At 49.2% G+C, this 14641-nt stretch overlaps 1 protein-coding gene across 1 annotated transcript in view; it reads right to left on the reverse strand.

Annotated features, from left to right (window-relative positions):
* Positions 1 to 14641, reverse strand: part of FRAS1 (Fraser extracellular matrix complex subunit 1) — a 523356-nt gene that overhangs the window by 508237 nt on the left and 478 nt on the right.

Genomic DNA, 14641 nt, shown 5'->3' on the forward strand with positions numbered 1-14641 from the left:
TGTTTTCCCAGCGCTTGAATGCATAACCAATGAACTAAAGAGATTGGAAAGGCGGGGGGGGGGGGGGGGGGGGAATTGTGCTTGCAAAGCCGAAGGGGAGCGAGAGCCGGAAGAATCCAGGACGCCCTTGCCTCCTTCACCTTTCCGCAAAGCCACACCGAGATGAGCTTTCGTTGCTTTAACATGTTTTAACTGCCTTTGTCATGATCACAGGTAGTGAGTTAAAGGGTGGGGTTTGTTTCCCTGATTTTATAGGACAGGCATGGGTTATCATCAGTGTTCCCTCTAAGCTGCAGAATCTTGTGAGCAAAGATTCTACTTTGTGAGCTACTGGTATTAAAGCCACCCTGAGCCTGCTTCGGCGGGGAGGGCGGGATATAAATGCGAGGAATAAATAAATAAATTAAAGTTGTGAGCTACTGGCAATAAAGTTCTGAGCTACTGCATAAATTTTTGTGCTCTCGGACTATTTTTCCTGAGCTGGCAAAAATGTGCGAGCTGGAGGCTAAAAATCTGTGAGCCAGCTCACATTAACTCAGTTTAGAGGAAACACTGGTTATAAGCAGGACTTTTTTTATAGAAGGAACTCCTTTGCACATTAGGCCACACACACCCTGATGTAGCCAATCCTCCAAGAGCTTACAGGGCTCTTCGTGCAGGGCCTACTGTAAGCTCCAGGAGGATTGGCTACATCAAGGGGTGTGGCCTTATATGCAAAGGAGCTCCGGCTACAAAAAAAGCCCTGGTTATAATCCAACATTTTATAGTGGATGAAGTGTCAGATAAAGTTCAGGAAGATGTGAGTTCAAGGAGGCCAGCCTCCAGGTGGGACCTGGCAATCCCCCGGAATTACAACTCACCTCCAAACTACAAGAGATCAGTTCCCCTGGAGAAAAATGGATGCTTTGGAGGGTGGACCCTAGGGCATTGTATCCCACTTAAGTCCCTGTCCTCCCAGACTCCATCCCCAAATCTCCAGGAGTTTTCCCAACCTGGAGCTGGGAACCCTAGCCCCCCACCCCAGCTGGTGGGAGGATCTGCCAACTCTAATTCACGTTCAGGCTCTGAAATGAACTCAAGAGGAGCGAGTTGGGCCAAACACACTCTCTCTCACTCTCTCCGTCTCTCTCTGCCTAACCTACCTCACAAGGCTGTTGTGAGGGTAAAGCAGAGGGAGATAACACACTCTCTCTCACTCTCTCCCTGCCTAACCTACCTCACAAGGCTGTTGTGAGGGTAAAGCAGAGGGAGATACTGTGTGCTACCCTAAGTTCTTCAAAGACAGGAAGGATAAAAAAGCATGTAAAAATAAATCAACAATTGAAAACTGTGTGAGCTGGAGGCGAAAAAAACTGTGAGCTAGCTTACACTAACTCAGCTAAGAGGGAACATCAGAGCTCTCTCAGCCCCACCTACCTCACCTACCTCTCAGCCCCACCTACCTCACCTACCTCTGTTGTAGGGAGAGGAAGGTAAAGGTCATAAGACTCCAAGCAAAGGGCAGGGTGATAAATTCAGTCTTTTCTCCTTAATCAATTTGGGGTGATTTTGTGTGTAGTTCTACTTTTGACTTCGTTTGTGCAGCTGCAAAAGCCCACCCACTCGATAAAGTTATCATAATACTCCTATGGTTGTTGGGAAGACAAAAGCAGGAAGCCCCTTGAAGGAAAAGTAGGATTAAAATGTATTTGACAGATCCCCCTGTCTATCAACCACCTTGAGCACCACAGGAAGGAAAGGCAGGCTAGACAGCTAATAAAGATTTTAAATGAATGACTGAATGAATAAAAACAGATAGGAAACTGGAGTTGAGAGATGGAAATATGCCCAAACCACCACAGTTTGGGTGGCCCATCTCCAGGTGGGACTTGGAAATCTCCCAGAATTACAACTGAGCTCCAGGTGACACAGATCCGCTCCCCAGGAGAAAAGTCTGCTTTGGATAGTGGATGCATTTTACCCTGCTGAGGTCCTTCCCCTCCCCAAAATTTGCCCTCCCAGGCTCCATCCCCAAAATCTCTAGGTATTTCCCAAACCAGAGCTGGGCAACCATAACAGCAATGCCTTTCTTCAGACATAGCACTCATTCGTTCATGCATTTAGGTCCTATTCCTACGGTCATCTCTTCAGGTCCTTTCTCCTTCTTCTGTGTGAGAACACCCAAGTCCAACAAGCCAGACTTGCCCTAGACCAGGGGTGACCAAACTTGCTTAACGTAAGAGCCATGGAGAATAAAGCCGCCCTGAGTCCGCTTGCGGAGAGGGCGGGATATAAATGGAAAGAAAGAAAGAAAGAAAGAAAGAAAAGAAAGAAAGAAAGAAAGAAAGAAAGAAAGAAAGAAAGAAAGAAAGAAAGAAAGAAAGAAAGAAAGAAAGAAAGAGAAAGAAGAAAGAAAGAAAGAAAGAAAAGAAAGAAAGAAAGAAAGAAAGAAATGTCAGATGTTCGAGAGCTGCAAGACATGAACGTCAGATGTTTGCGAGAGGAAGGAAGGAAGGAAGGAAGGAAGGAAGGAAGGAAGGAAGGAAGGAAGGAAGGAAGGAAGGAAGGAAGGAAGGAAGGAAGGAAGGAAGGAAGGAAGGAAGGAAGGAAGGAAGGAAGGAAGGAAGGAAGGAAGGAAGGAAGGAAACAGATGAGGGGAGAGAGAGGTGGAAGGAAAGCAGCTTTAACTTTGAATGCATTCTCCAAGCCACTGGCTGGCTTGGCGAAGTGATTTAAAGAGACAAATGCCTTTTGCCAAGCCAACCAACAGAACATAAGAACATAAGAGAAGCCATGTTGGATCAGGCCAACGGCCCATCCAGTCCAACACTCTGTGTCACACAGTGCCAAAAAAATTTATATATACACACAAACTGTGACTAATAGCCACTGATGGACCCGTGCTCCATATTTTTATCTAAACCCCTCTTGAAGGTGGCTATACTTGTGGCCGCCACCACCTCCTGTGGCAGTGAATTCCACATGTTAATCATCCTTTGGGTGAAGAAGTACCGTATTTTTCGCACCATAAGACGCACTTTTTCCTCCCAAAAAAGTGGGGGGGGGAGTGTGTGCGTCTTATGGAGCGAAGGTACCAAACGTACCTTCCTCGGGGGGGGGGGGGGGTGATCCGCTGCCTCCGTCCCGGCGCTTCCCACCCCTGCCTGCCTGGCTCCAGCTCTGACGCTTACAGCAAGCGCCAGGATCGCTCCCTCCGCCCTCCGATCCCAGCGCTTGCTTTAAGCATCAGCGCTGAAGCCAGGCAGGCAAGCAGGGAGAAAGCATGCCGCCCCCTCCACAGCCAGCGCTTGCGAAGCGCTGGGTTTGCAGAGGGGGTAGGTGCTTCCTCTGTCCCTGTCTGCCTGGCTTCAGCTTCTGCTGATAGCAAGGGCTGGGTTCGGAGGCTTGGCTGCCTCCGAACCCAGCCCTTGCTATCAGCAGAAGCTGAAGCCAGGCACAGAGGAATCACACACACACACCCCGCAAGCCCAGCGCTTCGCGAGCGCCGGCTGTGGAGGGGGCGGCGTGCTTCCTCCGTGCCTGCCTGGCTCCAGCTCTGATGCTTAAAGCAAGCGCCGGGATCGGAGGGCGGAGGGAGCGATCCTGGCGCTTGCTGTAAACGTCAGAGCTGGAGCCAGGCAGGCACGGAGGAAGCACGCTGCCCCCTCCGCAGCCGGCGCTCACGAAACGCTGGTTTGTGGTGGGGGCAGCATGGAGCAATCCCAGTGCTTGCTGGAAGAAGCTGGAGCCAGGCAGGCAGGCGCGGGAGAAGCGCCGGGATCGGAGGCAGAGGCAGCGGATCGCCCCCCAGGAGGAAGGTGCATCCTATGGTCCGGAGCGCCTTATGGACCGAAAAATACTGTACTTCCTTTTATCCGTTTTAACCTGTCTGCTCAGCAATTTCATCGAATGCCCACGAGTTCTTGTATTGTGAGAAAGGGAGAAAAGTACTTCTTTCTCTACTTTCTCCATCCCATGCATTATCTTGTAAACCTCTATCATGTCACCCCGCAGTCGACATTTCTCCAAGCTAAAGAGCCCCAAGCGTTTCTTCATAGGGAAAGTGCTCCAGCCCTTTAATCATTCTAGATGCCCTTTTCTGGACTTTCTCCAATGCTATAATATCCTTTTTGAGGTGCGGCGACCAGAACTGCACAGTACTTGGGGGTGGCTTTGAGAGCCACACAATATGTGTGAAAGAGCCACATGTGGCTCCCGAGCCGCAGTTTGGCCACCCTGCCCTAGATGCACCTAAGGCAGCCACCTAAAGCGCTCCCAAACAAGGACACACTGAGATGCCATAGGAGAAAAGGATGTCTTCAGTGCGTCAGAACACTGATTAAAATATGCTGCCCTTCTGCTAATAGTTGCTCTTTGTAGTTAGGGTGCCTCTCTTCCTGGAAAGGAAATTCTACCTTTAATCCTAAATAAGAATTCCATTCCTTGAAACAAAGAACAGGTGGGAAGCCTAGTTGCTCCACTGCCTGGCATCAAAATTGACTGGTTGGATCAGACGCAGCTCCCGGTAGCCTGAGATTCAGTTTCCAGCATCAACTCTCTGAAGCTCGTGAGCAAATACGACAACTATGACAACCACGGCCATCCCGTTTATCCTCCAGCCATCCACAAATCAGAGACATGCAGCCTTGGAACACAACATTTCATTTTTAGCTTGTGGTGAATTGCTGCCAGTCAAACCACAGAGGGAGTTTGCCTCCTCGTTCTTCAAAACAAAGCCGAAAGGAGAAGAAAAAACTTGAACCCAGAAAAACCAGGTAACCTAGAAGGTTGATGTGGGGGGGGGAGGCCTAAAAACAGGATAAATAGTATTCTGTGATTAGTATTCATTCTTTGATTAGGCTTTTTTTGTCAGCCTTCCTCATTCTTCAAATTTATCCCTAGATCTTGTGCAGGAATTCCACTCACATGATTTTGCTTTTGTGTAAAGAACGCCTTTCTGTTTGGCCCTGTACACACAACCAATGTTCCCTATAAGCTGGACTTAGCATGAGCTAAAAGGTAAAGGTGCAAGCACCAGTCATTTCTGACTCTGGGGCGACGTTGCTTTCACGTTTTCACAGCAGACTTCTTACGGGGTGGTTTGCCATTGCTTTCCCCAGCCATCTACACTTACCCCCCCAGCAAGCTGGGTACTCATTTTACCCACCTCAGAAGGATGGAAGGCTGAGTCAACCTCGAGCTGGCTACCTGAACCCAGCTGCTGCCGGGATCAAACTCAGGCCGTGAGCAGAGGGCTCCGACTGCAGTACTGCAGCTTTAACACTCTGCGCCACGGGGCTTTCTTAGCATGAGCCAGCTCACAGATTTTTAGCCTTCAGCTCACACATTTTTGTCTCAGCTCCAGAAGGATGACCCCGGAGCACACTAATTTATGCAGTAGCTCACAACTGTAATACCGGTAGCTCACAAAGTAGAATCTTTGCTCACAAAACTCTGCAACTTAGAGGGAACACTGCACACAACCCCTCCAAGCATTGACCTATAATGGGCAGAGGACAGTAGGCAGGTTCACATACCCATGAACATACATGCAACTGCTTGCTCCTAAATCAGACCCTGGGTCCATCAAGGCCAGTATTGTCTACTCAGTGGGCGTTTTCGCACTCACCTTCAAGTGGCGCGACCACCCTCCTCACGCCGGAGGATCTGCAGGGATTTCGCATAAGAAGCGCCGGAGCAGCCAAAAGAGCCGGCGACTTCCGTCGCAAAAGCCGCTCAAACGTTTTCCTGCTTCTTGGCGGTTTATGTTTGAGCGGGTTTCACGACGGAACTTTCCGGCTCTTTTGGCTGCTCCGGCGCTTCTTATGCGAAATCCCTGCAGATCCTCCGGCGTGAGGAGGGTGGTCGCGCCACTTGAAGGTGAGTGCGAAAACGCCCAGACTGTCAGCAGCTATCCAGGGTCTCATGCAGAGGTCTTTCACATCACCTACAGCCTGATCTTTTTTATCCAGGAGTGCCAGGGATTGAACCTGCAGCCTTTATACATATTCATTAGGGCAGGGGTGGCCAAACTTGCTTAACATTAGAGCCACATAGAATAAACGTCAGATGTTTGAGAGCCACAAGACATGAACATTAGAGGGAGGGAGGGAGGGAGGGAGGGAGGGAGGGAGGGAGGGAGGGAGGAAGGAAGGAAGGAAGGAAGGAAGGAAGGAAGGAAGGAAGGAAGGAAGGAAGGAAGGAAGGAAGGAAGGAAGGAAGGAAGGAAGGAAGGAAGGAAGGAAGGAAGGAAGGAAGGAAGGAAAGAACTTTAAATGCATCCTTCAAGCAGCTTGGCTTGGATAAGTGATTTAAAGAGAGAAATGCCTTCTCCGAGCCAGTCAATGGGGCACTGGGGGCTTTATGCTTGTGATCCACCCTGAGCCCATCATGGGGAAGGGCAGACTATAAATCTATTAAATAAATAAATAAATGTCACACAATGTGTGTGAAAAAGCCACATGTGGCTCCCGAGCCACAGTTTGGCCACCCCTGCATTACGGTTTTATAGTATAATGTAGAATAGTCGGGGGCCACAACAGAGGGTAGATTACTGCGTGAAGCTTGGGCCTAAGCTTGTCTCCATGGGAACGAGAGATAGGTACCAACAGAAAGATGTCTGCAGAACTGGAATGCCACCTTGGGAGAAAGCAACAACGTGGTCTCGGAATTAATTCAAAGACTTTTTGGCAGCAGAATTTGATGGGCTGTTAATTTGTAACCTATAACTGTGACTTTCGGTTATTATCAGTCTGGCATGACAACAGCCTTGCATACACATGCACAAGTGTTTACTAAGTGATTCTTCATTAAAAGCTTCTTTTGCGTTTACTCAAGAAGTCTTGTGACAGATTCTGGGCAAAACCTCACACTCAGCCTGAGACTCTAGAGAGCCACTGCCAGCTTGAGTCAACAGTGACCTTGGTAAACCAGTGACCCACACATGAACTGAACACACAAGAAGCTGTCTTGCACCGACTCAGACCCTTGGCCCCTCCGACAGTCCGGATCATTCTGTGACCTTAGGCAGGTCATGAGAGGGAGGGCAGAAGGGCTGCATCTGGGCTTAGTTCTCCTGGCCCTTTCTTACACGCCCAGGGAAATGCTGATTGGCCGATTGCCACTTTAGGGTCAGGCAGCCATTTTCTCCAGGCCAGTTCGGCCATGGATCCCAGAAAGGTTTTGCTTTTTTGTCATCTTCTGGGCTTGGAGCAGCATATTGATGGAATTCTCTCTGAGGCGGTGATGCTCTGTATTCTTGGTGCTTGGGGGGGCAGGGGCAACAGTGGGAGGGCTTCTAGTGTCCTGGCCCCACTGGCAGACCTCCTGATGGCGCCTGGTTTTTTGGCCACTGTATGACACAAAGTGTTGGACTGGATGGGCCATTGGCCTGATCCAACATGGCTTCTCTTATGTTATTATGTCACTGGGGGTGGGGAGAGGCAGTGTTCCCTCTAAGCTGAGTTAGTGTGAGCTGGTTCAAAGATTTTAGCCTCCACCTCACACTTTTTTTTTAGCTCAGGAGAAATGGACCCAAAGCAAACTGATTTATGTAGTAGCTCACAGCTTTAATGCCAGTAGCTCACGAAGTAGAATTTCTGCTCACAAAACTCCTCAGCTAAGAGGAAGTATTGGGGGGAGATACTTGGGCTTTTTTTGGTAGCAGGAGCTCCTTTGCATATTAGGCCTCACACCCCTGATGTAGCCAATCCTCCAAGAGCTTACAGGGCCTACTCTCAGCTTTTGGAGGATTGGCTACATCAGAGGTGTGCGGCTTAATATGCAAAGGAGCTCCTGCTACAAAAAAAAAGCCATGGAGGTACTTATAGATTTCCTGCATTGTGCAGGGAGTTGGACTAGGTGTCCCTGGAGATCCCTTCTGACTCTATGATTCTATTAAGTCAGCATCGTCTACTCAAGATAAGCAGTGGCTCTCTGGAGTCTCAGGCCGAGGTCTTTCCCATCACCTATCACCCATGCCTTTTAACTGGAGATGCCAAGGATTGAACTTGGGACCTTCTGCATGCCAAGCAGAGGCTCTTCCACTGAGCCACAGCCCTTTCCCTACAGCACACGGCAGCTTCATGAGGAAACAAACTTAAGTACATGCAGGGGTAGAATTCTTGCAGGAGCTCCTTTGCATATTAGGCCACACACCCCTGATATAGCCAATCCTCCAAGAACCTACAAGTCTCTTTTTTGTAAGCTCTTGGAGGATTGGCTACATCAGGGGTGTGTGGCCTAATATGCAAAGCAGCTCCTGCTAGAATTCCACCCCTGAGTACATGTAGCTGCAGAACAGAGAGCAGGTGGAATGGTGTTATGCACAACTGCACATGCAGGTCCCTTTGGCCCTCCCTTTTCCACTTCAGTCAGCTGGGGAGGGGCTGCAATAAATCTTTCTACTCCTCACAGGCAGTCAAGGAGGGGAGAGGAAGGAAGTTCATCCTGGAGGAATGTCAGCTGTACACCACCTTGACGGATTGTTTTCTGAACAAACAAGGCATTTTAAAATTGATATTGGCATAGCTAACGCAGACAGCAAGAGCTCCGCGTGTGCCTTCCACGCTCTGTACTGGTTGGCACCATTCTGACAAAAAGCTGGAACAGTCTTATTACCAGGGCGCTTTTCTTTTTTGTAGCAGGAGCTCCTTTGCACATTAGGCCACGCCCCCCTGATGTAGCCAATCCTCCAAGAGCTTACAGTAGGCCCTGTACTAACAGCCCTGTAACCTCTTGGGGGATCGGCTACATCGGGGTGTGTGGCCTAATATGCAAAGGAGTTCCTGCTACAGAAAAAGCCCTAGGTCCATCCAAGAAGCCAAACAGCCAGATGCCAAGAGGATGAGAGTTAGTGATATTATAGTTCTCAAAGGTGGGGAAAGAGGAGTGTTTAGCAGCGAGTTCAACCAGCATCTCTGCATGTGGCTTCCACGCTCTGTATGGGTTCGTACCATCCTGATGCAAAGCTGGAGCAGTCTTATTACCAGGGCGTTTTTTGTAGCAGGAACTCCTTTTCATATTACGCCACACACCCTTGATGTAGCCAATCCTCCTGGAGCTCACAGTAGGCCCTGAATGAAGAGCCCTGTAAGCTCTTGGAGGATTGGCTACATCAGGAGGGTGTGGCCCAGGGGTGGAATTCTAGCAGAAGCTCCTTTGCATATTTGGCCACACCTCCCTGATGTAGCCAATCCTCCTGGAGCTTACAGTAGGCCCTGTACTAAGAGCCCCGTAAGCTCTTGGAGGATTGGCTACAGCAGGGGAGTGTGGCCTAAAATGCAAAGGAGTTCCTGCTACAAAAAAAGCCCTGCTTATTACCATCTAAGAGGGTGCAGAAAGACCTTTTTCGCAGTCCCTTGGACTATCCGAACTCTCATTTCCTTAGAACTTCAGTGGGACACCCGCTGAAATCGATTTCTAGCCTCTCCCATGTTTTTTTTTTCCCAATCGATTGCATTATTATTCAACCCTTCCTCTGAGGAATTGGGGGGAAAAGCACATGAAAGAGTCCTTTTTTGTTTTTTCTCACAACAGTTTTGCAAAACAGGTTAGGCTGAAAGATGGAGATTGGCCCAAGGTCATGTTGCAAGTATCGATTCACTCGTTAAAAAGCCCCCACCGTGCAGACTTGGAGTCAGATGCGTTCTCCCAGTGGAGAAATTAATGTCTAGCAGTGGGGGGGGCCCAATCCAGATCAAGACCACGGTGAAAGGAGAAGGGGTTTCAGCTTCCCCCACTCCATTATGCTCTTTCCTCTCCCTGAAATGGCCCTGTGGGCAGCTATTTTGTGTGTACCTAGAGAGCTGGTTTGGTGTACTGGTTAAGTTTAGTTCAGTTTATTCAGTTTGTATCCCGCTCTCCCCACCAAAGCAGGCTCAGAGCCGCTTACAGATCATTTGAAGATAATAAGACCAATAAAATCAAACCAGCAGTCCGTCAAGGCCAGCATTCCGTCTCACACAGTGCCCAACCAGTCCCTCTGGAGGGCCAACCGCAGTGCACAGACGAGCCAATCACCAGGGCCGACCCTGACACTAGGCAAACTAGGCAATTGCCTAGGGCGCCAGCCCTCTGGGGGCGTCGAATTGGATGCCCTCCATGTGACTCGGTGACATTATCAGTGCAGGGAGGGCCAGAACTTAGTCTTGCCTAGGGTGCCAGACATTCTAGGGCTGGCTTTGCCAATCACACACTGTCAGCCTAGCCTTTAGCTCCAAGGATGGTAAAGGTAAAAAAAGGCAGTGCCCTGTGCAAGCACCGGTCGTTTTCGACTCTGGGGTGACGTTGCATTCACAACGTTTTCACTGCAGACTTTTTTACGGGGTGGTTTGCCATTGCCTTCCCCAGTCATCTACGCTTCCCCCCCCCCCCCAGCAAGCTGGGTACTCATTTTACCAACCTCGGAAGGATGGAAGGCTGAGACAACCTGAAGCCGGCTACCTGAACCAGCTTCCGCTGGGATCGAACTCAGGTCGTGAGCAGAGGGCTCCGACTGCAGTACTGCAGCTTTACCACTCTGCACCACGGGGCGGGGCTCTTCCAAGAATGGCAAACTAGGATAAAACAGAGGAGCAGAGAATGATGTTAGCCGCTTTGGGACCAAGCTGGGGGAAGGCGAGGGGGCACAAAGGAAGCAAGGAGGGCGTCTCTATCATGTGCATTAACCCTGACCTTCACAGCTAAGAAGGAGAATCAGGCGATTCTAAAGAAAATATTTCTTCACATAATATATAATTCATTTATGTAATCCGAGGCAGTGATTCATGAAAGCTTCCACCCTGCCACAAATATTGCTAGACTTTAAGCTGTTACTGGACTCTTACTCTTGTCTACTAATGAAGACAGACTTACATGACCGCTCATCTTGATCCACTACCTTAAACAGCTTGGGAAAGGGGCTGAGTGTCTTCTATCTGGCAGCTTGCTCCAAGGAGGAAAGAGTGGCCGGCATTCCCTTCTAAGCTCAGTTAGCGTGAGCCAGCTCACAGATTTTTAGCCTCCGGCATTTTTGTCTCAGCTCAGGAAGGATGGCCCCAGAGGAAAACGAATTTATGCAGCAGTCAAATCGCTCGCTCACAACCTTAATGCCAATAGCTCACAAAGTAGAAATTTTGCTCACGAGACCCCACAGCTGAGAAGGAGCACCGGTAGCCAAAGCATTCTCCTGGCCTCGATTTTACCTCACAAAATGAGGTAAAATGTGAGAAAAGAGGAACTAGCCCCAGGTCCCCCAAGTCGCTTCATTTCATAGTAGAAATACGAACTACTACTATGGAAAAGAGGTCCACAGTAAGTCACCAGACATAGAGGAAACACTCCGTCTGGGCAGCGATGCTCTGTATTCTTGGTGCTTGGGGGGCAACAGTGAGAGGGATTCTGGAGTTCTGGCCCCACTCTTGGACTTCCTGATGGCACCTGGGTTTTAGCTGCTGTATGACACAGACTGTTGGGACTGGGTGAGCCATTGGTCTGATCTAACATGGCATCTCTTATGTTCTAACCCAGGTCCTCTGGACTCTAGTTGAATATTCTAACTATTGCACAACACTACTACTTGGAACGTGCACTCAGTTCACCAAGAGCCAAGATGGCTAAAATGGACATTTTGTGCTCAGAAGCAGGCCCATAGCTACAGGAGGCTCTAGGGGCCCTGCCCACAACTTCCACCTCAGCCCCCCCCCCCCCCGCAACTTAGGCCCCCTGACCCGTCCGAGTAGGACAGGAAGGTGAGAGGAGGCTGCAGTAGGTCTTCCTGCTTTGTGCAAAAGCACAGAGACCCAGCCTCTCGGCCCTTTAAAAGCCCAGGCAATTGATAAGAAGGGAGAAAAAGTAAGTCAGAAGAAGAAGAAATTGGATTTATATCCCGCCCTATACTCTGAATCTCAGAGTCTCAGAGCGGTCACAATCTTCTCTACCTTCCCCGCCCCCCACAACAGACACCCTGTGCGATGGGTGCGGCTGAGAGGACTCTCACAGAAAGCTGCCCTTTCAAGGACTGCGAGAGCTATGGCTGACCCAAGGTCATTCCAGCAGCTGCAAGTGGAGGAGTGGGCAATCAAACCCGGTTCTCTGCACAGTTAGCCAATACACCAGACTGGCTCTCAGAAGGGGCAATGAGGCTGGGGGGAGGGTGCAGAGGAGATGGGGGGACTTTTAATCTTTCCAGCGCTCCCCCCTCAATTTCCCCAATGCCTCCCCAACTGGAAAAATCCTACCTATGGGCCCACTCAGAAGTATGTAAGCCAACAGCTGAATACCAATTGTTGGGGGTGTAGGAAAAAATGAGAGGCTATTCATACCTGCTCATGAGCTTTCCAGAATGATCTAGTTGGCCACTGTTTGAAACTGCAAGCTAGTCTAGCTTTGTAAGTAGAAAGAGAACTAACCCTCACACACACACACACACACACACACACACACACACCCAATGAACCCACACGAAGCTGCCTTATACTGAATCAGGCCATGAGTCCAACAAGATCAGTTCTGTCTACTCAGACTGGCAGCTGCTCTCCAGCAAAGGTCTTTCACATCACCTCCTGCCTAGTCCTTTTTAACCTGGAGATGCCAGGGCTTGAACTTGGGACCTTCTGCATGCTAAGCAGAGATCCTGCCTCTGAGCCACAGCCCCTCCCCATTACTCAGTGCATCAGTGGCTGGTTTCTACTGAACACATCCCAAAGCCTTCAGATTACCTTACATGGTTGAGATCAGAACTTCGGGCATTTGCAAACATGCACGGAATGTAACTCTGAGAGTCACTTGAGCCATCTGTGTGAACACCTATGAATACTGATATGGACAAAAAAGGAGGAGGGGGACATTTGTAAACTGAATGCCCAATGTACAGATTACAGATGGTGGTATTAAAGAGATAGGCGACGCATGAGTTTTCTGCAAGCACAACGTGAAGATGCACCCTTTGGCTCACGCACGTTGCATTTTATCATTGTGAAATAGTCATCTGAGATTCAGACTGTGTAAAAGCACATTTACAGGGAACTCTGTGCTTTGAGGTAACTAATGTAAAAACTGTCTACAGCAGGGGTGGCCAAACTTGCTTAACGCAAGAGCCACATAGAATAAACATCAAATGTTTGAGAGAAGAAAGGTAGGAAGGAAAATAGATGGGGGAGGAAAGGTGGAAACAAAGCAACTTTAAATGCATTCTCTAAACTACCAGCTGGCTTGGCTTGGCGAAGTGATTTAACAAGAAAAATGCTTCCTCCAAGCTGTCCAACGGGGGGGGGGGGGGAGCTTCGAGAGCCACACAATATATGTGAAAGAACCACATGTGGCTCCCTTGCTGTAGTTTGGCCATCCCTGGTCTAGAGACAGACTCTGTATTAATGTCCCACTCGGCTTCTTCATGACTGCACTTTGAACTGGCTACATGTTAAAACATACCCATTTTTCTCCTCTAAATGCCTGGAATTGTGGACCAGTGGACAAAGGGATCAAAGCAATGCCCACAGAAGAAGGGTTGACAGAAAGCTCACTGGTCTGATCAGCAGTCAGTTTCTAGTGGACCATCTGAGGAGGGGCTGTGGCTCAGTGGTAGAGCATCTGCTCAGCACACAGAAGGTCCCATGTCCAATTCCTGGCATATCCAACTAAAAAGGACCAGGTGATGTGAAAGACCTCAGCCTGGAAAGTTGCCGCCAGTCAGAGGAAACAATCCTGATTGCATTTTGGGAGAGGTTGTGGCTCAGTGATACAGCACCTGCTCAACATGTCCCAGGTTCAATCCCCAGCATCTCCAGTTAAGGCTCAGTTAACAGGCAATGTGAAAGACCTCTGCCTGAAACCCTGCCAAGCTGCTGCCTGTCTGGGTAGGCAATACTGACCTTGATGGACCAGTGATAGGATTCAGTAGAAGGCAGCTTCCTCTGTGGACTAGAACTTGACCAGTGGTCCACTAGATGGGCCCACTGAAAACTGGTCACTGGTCAATTTCCAGTTAAGAGCTGGGGACACCACCAGTCAGTTTCCAGTGTCCCCTTTCACACTTGGTGGCTGCTAAGTTTCTTCCAAACTCTGATGAACTAGGCGGACCCTTCGTCTGATCTTAAAAGCACCACCTGATTGCTTTACAGTGAATGGTCTCCTCACTAGAATCATAAGAGTTGGAAGGGACCTCCAGGGTTATCTAGTCCAACCCCCTGCATAATGCAAGAAATCCACAAATACCTCCTCCTAAATTCACAGGATCCTCATTGCTGTCAGATGCCCATCTCGCCTCTGTTTAAAAACCTCCAAGGAAGGAGAGCCCACCACCTCCTGAGGAAGCCTGTTCCACTGAGGAACAGCTCTAACAGTCGGGAAGTTCTTCCTAATGTTGAGCCGGAAACTCCTTGCTAGTTGGCACAGACTGGCTATGCCTCAGTGGTTAAGGAGACACACACACACACACACACACACACACACACACACACGGGAGCCTTCACCCTGCCCCTATACTTTGAAGCAGAAACCCTGCGCCCCTTGAAAGTTTTGCTTCTTTAGGCTGCTGGAAATACAAAACAAAAAGGCATCAATGAGCCCAAGCTATCAGAGAAAGAGAGAGAGAGAGAGAGAAATAAATAAATAAAGACATAGAGAGAAAGGAAGAAGAGAGAAAGAGAGAGAAAGAGAGAAAGAGAGAAAGAGAGAAAGAGAG

The sequence above is a fragment of the Heteronotia binoei genome, chromosome 9 (genome assembly GCF_032191835.1).
Source record: "Heteronotia binoei isolate CCM8104 ecotype False Entrance Well chromosome 9, APGP_CSIRO_Hbin_v1, whole genome shotgun sequence".
Classification (NCBI taxonomy): Eukaryota; Metazoa; Chordata; class Lepidosauria; order Squamata; family Gekkonidae; genus Heteronotia; species Heteronotia binoei.